This window comes from Nicotiana tabacum, chromosome 8, assembly GCF_000715075.1.
Source record: "Nicotiana tabacum cultivar K326 chromosome 8, ASM71507v2, whole genome shotgun sequence".
In the NCBI taxonomy this organism is placed as follows: domain Eukaryota; kingdom Viridiplantae; phylum Streptophyta; class Magnoliopsida; order Solanales; family Solanaceae; genus Nicotiana; species Nicotiana tabacum.
The window spans coordinates 150787654-150797364 of NC_134087.1; the positions used below are offsets into that span (position 1 = coordinate 150787654).

The following is a 9711-nucleotide window of genomic DNA, read 5'->3' on the forward strand; positions in this document are numbered from 1 at the left end:
CCAGGTTTCTCACTCACACTACCCTTTCTTTCCCAGAGCGTCCATGCCTCCCTCTTCTTCTTCTCAATCTGTTCACCCTTATCATCTGCTACATCTTTCTCAGCCAACTTTCTTTTCTCCAATTATTATTATTTTTTTGCTTATTACTTAATTCTCTCTTTCACAATTACATCAGCAGGTCACACCACATCATCATCAATCTGCATGCTTTTCATCAATCCTCTTTACTGGATCGAAAGTTCGTTTAAACATAAAACTTCAAAGAGAAGAAGATCATCATTAAAATTGACTTCATGTGAAGGGCTTGAGGGATCAAGTTTCTCATTCAGTCCTCACATTTACCAATTTTTCCATCCTTCAAGACTTTCACAAATCCAATAATAACTCCAGCCTCACGCTCTAGAATATTAGATCTACCCTGTTTCCTTTCAGTTAAACTTCCATCAAAATCTACCAAGGGCTTTTTGGGGTTTTGATTCTAATGGAGTTAGGATTTTGGAAAGTGAGAGAGTTGGGTTTACTTCTGGCATATTTGAGAAGAAGGATTCTTTTGAGACAAGGTTGATTTTGGTTTTGAATAAAAGAATCAGTTTTAGTTGAGTGTAAGATAAAGAAGTTCCTTTTTGGGGTAACGGGTTAGTTCAGAAAAGGTTTAACATTTTGGACTTCAAAAGTTAGGAGGAGAGGCAAGAGAAAGGCAGAAATAAATTAATGACATGACACTTCAGCAGCTTAAAAAGGCATATAAGTATTGGAGAGACTACTAACCTGAGTCATAGGAACCAGGTTCCTTGATAGTTTTTGAAAATTTTGAGCAAAGACTCCCAGAAGTGCAATGTCACTCTTACTTGTTTTGTCCTGAAACTGCCGTATGTGTATCCCTGTAACAGTATAGATTTGAGTTAGATGTCGGCGAAAAATACTTTTTTAGCATTGTACCTTTCCTTATTAACATAGCCCAATTATCAAGGGACCAGGTCCTTAGTTGAGCTTGATCAACCCCAACTCCGGACGATTTCTTTCAAAATGTTCAGTGCCAGCGCCTTGGTGAAGAAGTCTACTACCCCGTCCTCCGTCTTCTAGAATTTCATACAAATCAGAATCTTTTCCATATTATCCCTCAAAAAGTGATGATCACGTCAATGCACTTTGTCCTATTGTATTGTACCGGGTTCAAGCTATAAATACACTAAAGTCTTCAAGATGTTGCTTGATCTATAGTGAATGAGCATAGCACGAGGAAAATGCAACATATTCTGCTTCAGATGTTGAGAGAGCTATGGAGTTTTGTTTCCTAGTACCCCATGAGATAAAACATAATCCAAGGAAATGAGCCATTCCAAATGTGCTTTTCCTGTCCACCAGATATCCTGCATAATTAGTCAGCATAACCAATAAGGTTGAAATTGTCACCTGAAGGATAGTACAGAACCAGGTTCTGTATCCCCTTAAAATATCTTAGAATTCTCTTAGCTGCCTTCAGATGAGATTCCTTAGAATTTGATTGGAACCTTGCACATAATCCCACACTAAATACAATGTCTGACATGTTGGCAGTAAGGTAGAGTAGAGATCCAATGATTCCCCTTTGATGCTTCCATATCAAACCTTTTCAAGAGTTCTTTGATGCTTTTTTGCTGACCGATACACGTTCCTTTTATGGACTGCTTCACTTGAAGACCTAGGAAGACATTCAGTTCCCCCATCATACTCATTTCAAACTCACTTCCTATGAATTTAGCAAATTCTTCGCATAATGAGTTAGTTGTAGCTCCAAATATGATGTCATCCACAAAAATCTGAACTATGAGCGGGTTCCTTACCAGTTTCTTCAAAGACAGTGTATTGTCAATCTTTCCTCTTTTGAAGCCATTTTCCAAGAGAAACTTGGATAGTCTCTCGTACCGGCTCTAGGGGAATGCTTCAACCCCTACAGTGCCTTATCCAATTTGAATACATGTTTAGGGTGTACATGACGTTCAAAACCTGGAGATAACTTGATATAGACTTCTTCCTTGAGAAAAACATTCAGAAAGACACTCTTCACAACCATTTGGAATAATTCCATATGTGAAGCAAAGGCAATGAGGATCCTAGTAGCTTCCATGTGAGCTACTGTGGCAAAAGTCTCATCATAATCGATCCCTTCCTCCTGATTGTATACTTGGACAACAAGCCTTGCTTTGTTCTTTATAGTATTTCCTTGTTCATCCAGCTTATTCCTGAATACCCACCTGGTCCCTATGATGGTTCTGTCTGAGGGTCTAGGTACCGGGTGCCATACCTTGTTTCTTTCAAATTGATGCAGTTCCTTTTGCATTGCAATAGATTTCTCTGCACTCCTTGATCTGTTACTTGTGGAGTGCCTTGCGCTGTATCTCCAACTCTTTCTTCAACTTCAGTGGTAGTAATTGGGGTACTAGGTTTCTCTTGAGAAGTGGAAGAGGATGTGACATTGTCTTCACTTGCCTCCTTCATCTGGCTCATCATATCAGACTTGCCATTTGAAACATCAGATATTTACCTTAGTACATGCATCACACACTCTGTGCTCCTTGAAATTTGACTTGAGCAGATCACGAACTAGGTCCTTCTTGACTAATTTGTTCAACAGCGTGAAACTTGCATGACCCAGCCTTCTGTGCCATAGTTCAGCATTATCATTAGCAGCATTCAGACAGCTAAGATCCCCTTGTCACATATTTGGGAAATACCCAGCAAGCTATACTTCAACCCCTTCATGAAGTACGCATGTTCAATAAAGCGGGAAAGAGGCTTCTCGATCCTTCCAACTCCCAGAATGTATCCCTTCTTGCCATTTTCAAAAGATACACTCCCTCATTGCAGGGCCTTCAGTGAAAGGAAATCATTTGTACTTCCAGTCATGAGCTCCAAGCAATCCCTATCCATGTACCACTGTTGACTGCTCCCTCTCACTATTCCCTGCACACTACATCAATGATTAGACTTAGGAACCCAAGCCAGCTTGGGTCCCTTATAATGATAGAATGGGCAGATCAAACTTCTTTTTGCCCATACAGGCAACACATATTTTCTTTTCAGGGAACCAGGTTCCTCATCAGTACGCCTCTTTTCAACAAAAACTTTGTTTTTCTGTAAAGACTGAATTTTAACTTTACAAGAGTCCTTGTAATGACCAGTTTGACCATAGTGAGTGCACAACCTATTATCAGCCACAATTACATACTTCCTATGGGGATTATAGGAGGTTTTAGCCTTTTGAAACCCGATGTCTTGCCTGTTTCCACCAGTATTCCTGTACATAGACGTTATTACATTAGAGGACCGGGTCCATTTAAGTGACTTATCAATATCATTTTTAACCCTTTTTAAATCCTCCTGAAGTTGTATATTCTTTTCAAGCTCATCAACAAGATTTGTTTTAACTTTGTTAAGCTCACTCTCAAGCTCAAGTTGAGCCTTACTAGCCACTTCCTCTCCCTCAGTGTTGTCCATCCATTTTTTTGTTTGTTTTTTCATCAAGTTATGTTCTATAGTTACTTCTTCCACTTGTTCCCTTAAATCTACAATGGAAACTACCATATCATCCCTTTCTTGCTCAGTAGCTGCAATTTTCTCTACTAGAGTATTCTTTTCTTTGCTAAGGTTCTCTATGATTTCCTTCAAGTCAACAACCACTGCCATCAAATCATCTCTAGATTGTTCAGCATCTCCTAGCTCTATGATTAGGGCATATTTATCATTAACAAAACTATAATATGTATCAATTAGAACATTTGCTAATGCCATCAATTTCTTCGAAGAGTAGGACTTCAGATTTCTCTGAACATCCCTGAAATTTACCTCATTATTGTCATCCTCTTCATCCTCATAGGACTGAGCCATCAATGCAAACAATGAATCATATTCCTTTGCTTCATTTTCCCCTGCCATCATGGAGCTGCTTCCTGCATCTGGTTCCTCTTCTGATTCGCTGGAGGAGTCTCCCCATGCAACAAGAGCTTGCTTCACAACATTGTCAGCTGCACGTTTTCAGCTAAATCGTTTGTCAAGGACCGGGTTCCTTTTTGCTACTTTGTCAGAGTTGTGTTTGTAATGCTTTTGTTTCAGAAATGGGCAGTCTTTGATGAAATGCCCTGGTTTTCCGCACTTGTGACAACAATCGTATCCTTTAGTGTTTCTGCTAGAACTACCCTTCTCGGGAGTGCCTCCATTTCTACGAACCATTTTCTAAAATCTTTGTGGTCTATTGGTTAATTGACTTTCCTCGAAGTTTGGTGGAGCAACCATGTAGATCCTTTCTAGGTGTTAACCTTTTAGAAATAACCTGCTCTAATACGAATTGTTAGAAACTAAGCGTCCACCAGACTGCATAGAGAACCGGGTTCTCTATGAGTTTCCATTGAAAATACTAATGAACCAAGCTGTATAGCGTTCTGGTCCTATATCAGTTCCCATAGTGCTAACTACTGAACCAGTAAATACTCCACAATGAGAGGCTACACGTGACATTAATGCATAGTCATCATATCCCATGTCTACCCTTCCTATCCCCTTATTGGTCATGCAAAGTGAGTGTTTGGTCAATGATTCCTATTGTGTGCTGCTACCCGTCCCTTCTTAATAGTCCTGGAGGGAGTTATGACCTCTGCCTATAGGTAGTTCTAGACGTACCCCTAAGGTTTAGACATGCGAAAATTCTAAGGCGACAGTCAAAACATTTAGGACTTTCATATAATGGGAGCAATTAAGAGGCTCAGGGTTTCCTCCTCAAACAAACACACAAGAAACACGACTCAAACACAGTTAAGGTCTTTTATTAATCAATTTCCTAAAGCAGGATATCTAAGCGAATATGCAGAAACAAACAAAAACTTTTCAGACTCAGAAGTTATACCCTAGTAGTTGCCCAGGGACTCTTTTAAAAGCCTGTTAGGATCAGAAACGTTAAGCGACAGAGACAGTTTCAGAGGAATGCAAATTTTGAAAACGCCCTAAGGCTTGCCTATATGCAGAATACTGGTTGTCTATATTAATACAGAAACAAGCATGTTTTGAAATGGATACCTATAAGCATGATATCTAACAATATTGAGGCAATTTGAAAGAACTTGTTCCAGGAAATGCTTAAGACCAATTTAGAAAATGAACTAGGTGTGATCAAGCTGATTATTAGACTAAATTAGACAGAATTGCGAGTAGGGATCCTTATAGGCATGGTATCTAGGCATATTACTGATGGTTAACGATTTGTAGGCATAAAAAATACATAAATACTCGTTGTAACTGAAAGTTGGAATTAAGTCCTATAGGCATGATATCCATTATTGAACTGATTTAAGACATGATTGTTTGGAATCAATATGCATGGTTTCTAAACATGACTGAGTGTAAAACCTTATAGACATGGTTTCTACTTGATGCAAACAAACTTAAAAGTGAAATCCTGTGGACATGATTTCTATTAGGCAAAGCAATCAGATTAAAGAGCAAACATATGAGCATGTTTTCTATTTAGACAAGCAATCAGACTTTAAAAATAATGTCCTAAGAGCAGGATTTCTACCCGTATTACCCAGAAAGTATGCATCTACCCACCCTTTTACTAAATACCTCAAATATCTGTTTACAAATTATTACAGGTGTAGACATGTGTTTTTTGACCTTCCACAAGATTTTTCATATTTTAGCACGTAAATATTTAATTTAGGCCTAATATCGCTATCTCAACTAATTTTGATTCTTTTACTTTATTTTATTACAAAAAATAAAAATTACAAAAAATAGTTTCATTAATTTTTTGTAGTCATTTTTAATCTTGAAAAATATAATATATTTTTGTTTTAACGGCCAGTCCTATTTTAACAGTTATTTTACTTAAGTAGGACTAATTAATAAATGAGATCGTATTTTAGTCTCGTTCGTGGGGAATGAATAAAATTCAGGCTCAAACGAGCCATTTTTAGGCCTAATTTTCGGACCTAACCTATAATTCCCACGCCCATAATTCCTAGGCCCATACCCCTTAACCTAAAAAAACATACAAAAACCTATATCCCTACAATTTACAAGGAAAAAAAGGAGAAAAATAAATAAACCCTAGACCTACGCCTAAAACCTTACACACATCAGATCCGCCGCTCCATCAAAAATCCCACCCCCTGAACATTCTCCTTCTTCCGAAAAAAACAAAATGAAAAACGTTGAAGACCCCTAGAGAACGGAAGAAGCCTTCCGCCGCTGCTAACCAAATTCAGACCTCTTAGACCTTTCTTCTCCATCTTCCAAAAATCAAATTACAAAAGAACCCTAGGAAAGATCCAACCCGTCTTCCTCACCATAACTCCGGAGTCCAGGCGTACACAGCAGCCCCCGTCTCCATCTCTCACCGGACCCAGCCCAGCTCGTCAGAAATCTGGCAACAATTCTCCGAAATAGCCGCTAGTTGCTCCAAAATCCCATCAAACTCGCGAAAATCAGTCGAAGACCACCGATTCAGAGGGTTCCGGTTTGAGCCGAGGTTGATTCCGTTTTGATTTCGAGGTTGCTGACAGAGTCTGCGGTCCAGGCTTCTGCTATCGTCTCGTTTTTCGGTCAGATTTAGTCCGCTGGAATTTGCTGTAACTGAGGTCTTGCTAATATTATTGAGGTCCGATTCCAAACTCTTCCTCTTTTATCATGTTTCATGTGAATATTTGTGTTTGCTTCCTCTTGTTTTAGTCCTTTTTATGTGTATGATAATTACTTGAATAACTTTATTTTGTTTGGTAGCTTTTGGTTTGATAATGAGTGGTTGCTTTGATACATTGAAATGTCATTGAGGCACTGCCATTATTTTCCTTCTATTTTGTTGGGTTTGACACAAATTCTACTTCTCTTCTTCTAGAGTGGAGCTCTTTTTTAGAATTGTTATTGAGCTGAAGGTTTGCGTAAAAGAAATAGCTACTGGATTTTGAATCTATATTAAGTTGACGTTGAAATTAATGATGTGAATAAATTGAATTGAAATTTGGAAATCGTTATGTTACTTTCGTGGTTGTGATCGAAATATGTTGTTGACCTATTCTCTTCGTTGTTGGCTGGTTTCACATGCGTTCTCTATACGACTCATTTCTGATTTTGGACTTAGCTTTACTATGTCGGATTTGTGCTGAATGTTTGAAATTTTATTGTGTAGTTATCTTGGATTTAGTTTCCTTATATTGGAGATAAAATTTAATTAAGTAATACTTAGAAATCCTTTGTTCTCTTGTAATGGCTTTAGAAATCCATGTAGTTACACTCTCTAATTTAGAAGATATAAGAAGGTTAACTGTTCTTGATCTTTGTATATGATTGGATTTGTTGAGAAAAAATCTTGAATTTCATCAAATCGTGGGCGTATTAGCAAGATGCGGTATTACTTTTAGTTTCAGAATGTTTGTTGAATCCGTGAGAGTGGGGAAAATAATAAAATTAATTAATTTGTTAACATTTTTAGTACTCTTTTATTTATTTACTTTGTTACAATCGTTAGGAGCATGCTAGGCCGTTAACACTCGGATAGGCGAACCTTTAGGCGCATTTTGAATTTGTTATCGTGATTATGTACACGTTCGCGTGACATGATTACTGTTTCTGAAATGAATATCTGTGGAAAAGCCTCTAAGAGCGTTTAAAATGCTATTGTGATTGTGTATACGTTTGCGTGACATAATTACGATTTTAAAAACTAAGTCGGAGTATGCGTTCACACAACTTCGATCAAACTTTCTTAATAATGAAATTATTGTTAATAAGCCAAGTATGATCAAAGCGACCGTGCTAGAACCACGGAACTCGGGAATGCCTAATACCTTCTCCTAGGTTAACAGAATTCCTTACCCGAATTTCTGTATTCGCAAACCATAATTAGAGTCAAATTTCCTCGATTTGGGATTTTAAACCGGTGACTTGGGATACCATAAATTGTCCCAAGTGGCGACTCTGATTTTAGTTTAAAAAGGAGGTGTGACAGCTTTGGCGATTCTGCTGGGAATCGAACCCAGAATCTCTGGTTCAGGGTTCAGAATTTGAGCTTATTAATATGATTTTGCTTGGCTTTATTTATTGTTGATATTACTGTATTCTGTGCACCTTTTGTGATAAATGCTCTCTGTTTACTGCTTTAATATTATTTGAATTATATATAACTATTTTCTTACGCCACCCCTCTGAGTTTTCTAAAAATGGTGCACACGTTCGCGTGGCCCACTTTTTCTGTAAAAATTATTCCAAATAGAACGAGGCTGGGGAAGCAACAAGGCCGGGTAGACTTTAGTGCTCCCGGTATGTTGCCCCCTCTTCGGCCCCTATTGTCCGCTCGGGTAAGCCAGGTCTAGAACACAACCGCAGGATTTAAACCTAGAAAAACACAGACTCATGCCGGATCCCTACTAGGAACGTTTGTTTGCATCACGTGCATTTGACTTAGGGGACTCAACACAGGGGTTGGGTCCGTCTAGGACAGGTGTACCCAAAATAACATACCATCTTGATGCATCATATGTGCTACATATTGCATTTCTTCAAGGGTAAAAGGGTCATTTGGCGGACCAATGATAGTTGAGGGAAAATGAAAAAAAAAGAAAAAAGAGAGGGTGAAGTGTGAAAATAAAGCAAGTAGGGCCCATTTATGTTTTTTGTCACATTTTTGTTAAGAAAAAAAACATGAAAAACTCAAAAAAAGGATTTTGCACTTTTTCATTATTTTCAAAAAATCAAAAAACCAAAAAAGGGGGGAAAAGAAAATTCACAAAGAGTTTACATGTTTCATCATTTTTCAAAAAAAAAAGGACAAACTATGTTTTCTCTAAATTAGTTGTTTTTTTTAATTCTCGACCGTATCCAATCTGCCCGAACTACGCATGCCTGATTTTCGTCTTTCGGGGTGTGATATGTAGGCAACCCACATAGGGTCAGGTCTTCCTAGTAAATCTTAGGTTCTTGGCTTTACGGGGTCTTAGCCAGATTTTGCACTTCTAGCCACCTTTTGACCACATAAATCATTTTACAAAAATAGCCTCAATCATGTCTTGCATGTGTCTAATAGGGAGTGTTATTTTCTCACATAGTGTTGGTTAAAGTTTTCTCATATAGGTGTGGGTCTATTTACCGGAGTTTGAGCATGGCAGACACCCCGGGACCATCCAGTCAGGATCGCTCATCCAGGAGTTGCTTAAGGATATTTTTTTTTGTTGAGTTTGTTTTTCTTTTATGTCATCTTTTACCTTCTAGTTTTGTACAGTAATGTCGAGTCTTTTATTATAGTATTTCCTATTTTGTATTTGAAAAAAAAAGTGTAATAAATCAAAAATCCAAAAAAAGAGATTTTGGGTTTTTGTATTTCTGTTAGATGTTTTCTTTAGAATACTAACTCTAGAAGTTCAAAAAAATCTTTTGTGGTTTTTCTTAGGAAATTAATATCTAGAACTTAAAATAAAAATTGCTTTTATATTTCCTTTAGTATATTAAGACTAAAAATCAAAAAAAAAAAAGAAAAGAAAAGAGTTCTTTTTTTAGTACCTAAATTTTCTTTTAAGATATTAATTCAAAAAATCCAAAAAGATTTTCTTTTGAGGTTCTTTGCGAAATTAATGAAAAATGAATAAAAAAATTTCTTTTATTTTTACTAGAACTTTAGGACATTGTACATAGAAGAAAATAACATACCTTATCTTTTGTTTATGTTTAGAATTTCTCCTTTAGGTA

The 9711-nt window shown here is 37.3% G+C and overlaps 1 long non-coding RNA gene across 1 annotated transcript; it reads left to right on the forward strand.

The window, feature by feature from the left end:
- Positions 1-6103: 6103 nt before the first annotated feature.
- LOC142162826 (uncharacterized) lies at positions 6104-9354 on the forward strand. Its single transcript, XR_012694277.1, has 2 exons — positions 6104-6631; positions 9087-9354. It is a non-coding gene; the product is annotated as an uncharacterized LOC142162826 (long non-coding RNA).
- The last annotated feature ends 357 nt before the right edge of the window (positions 9355-9711 follow it).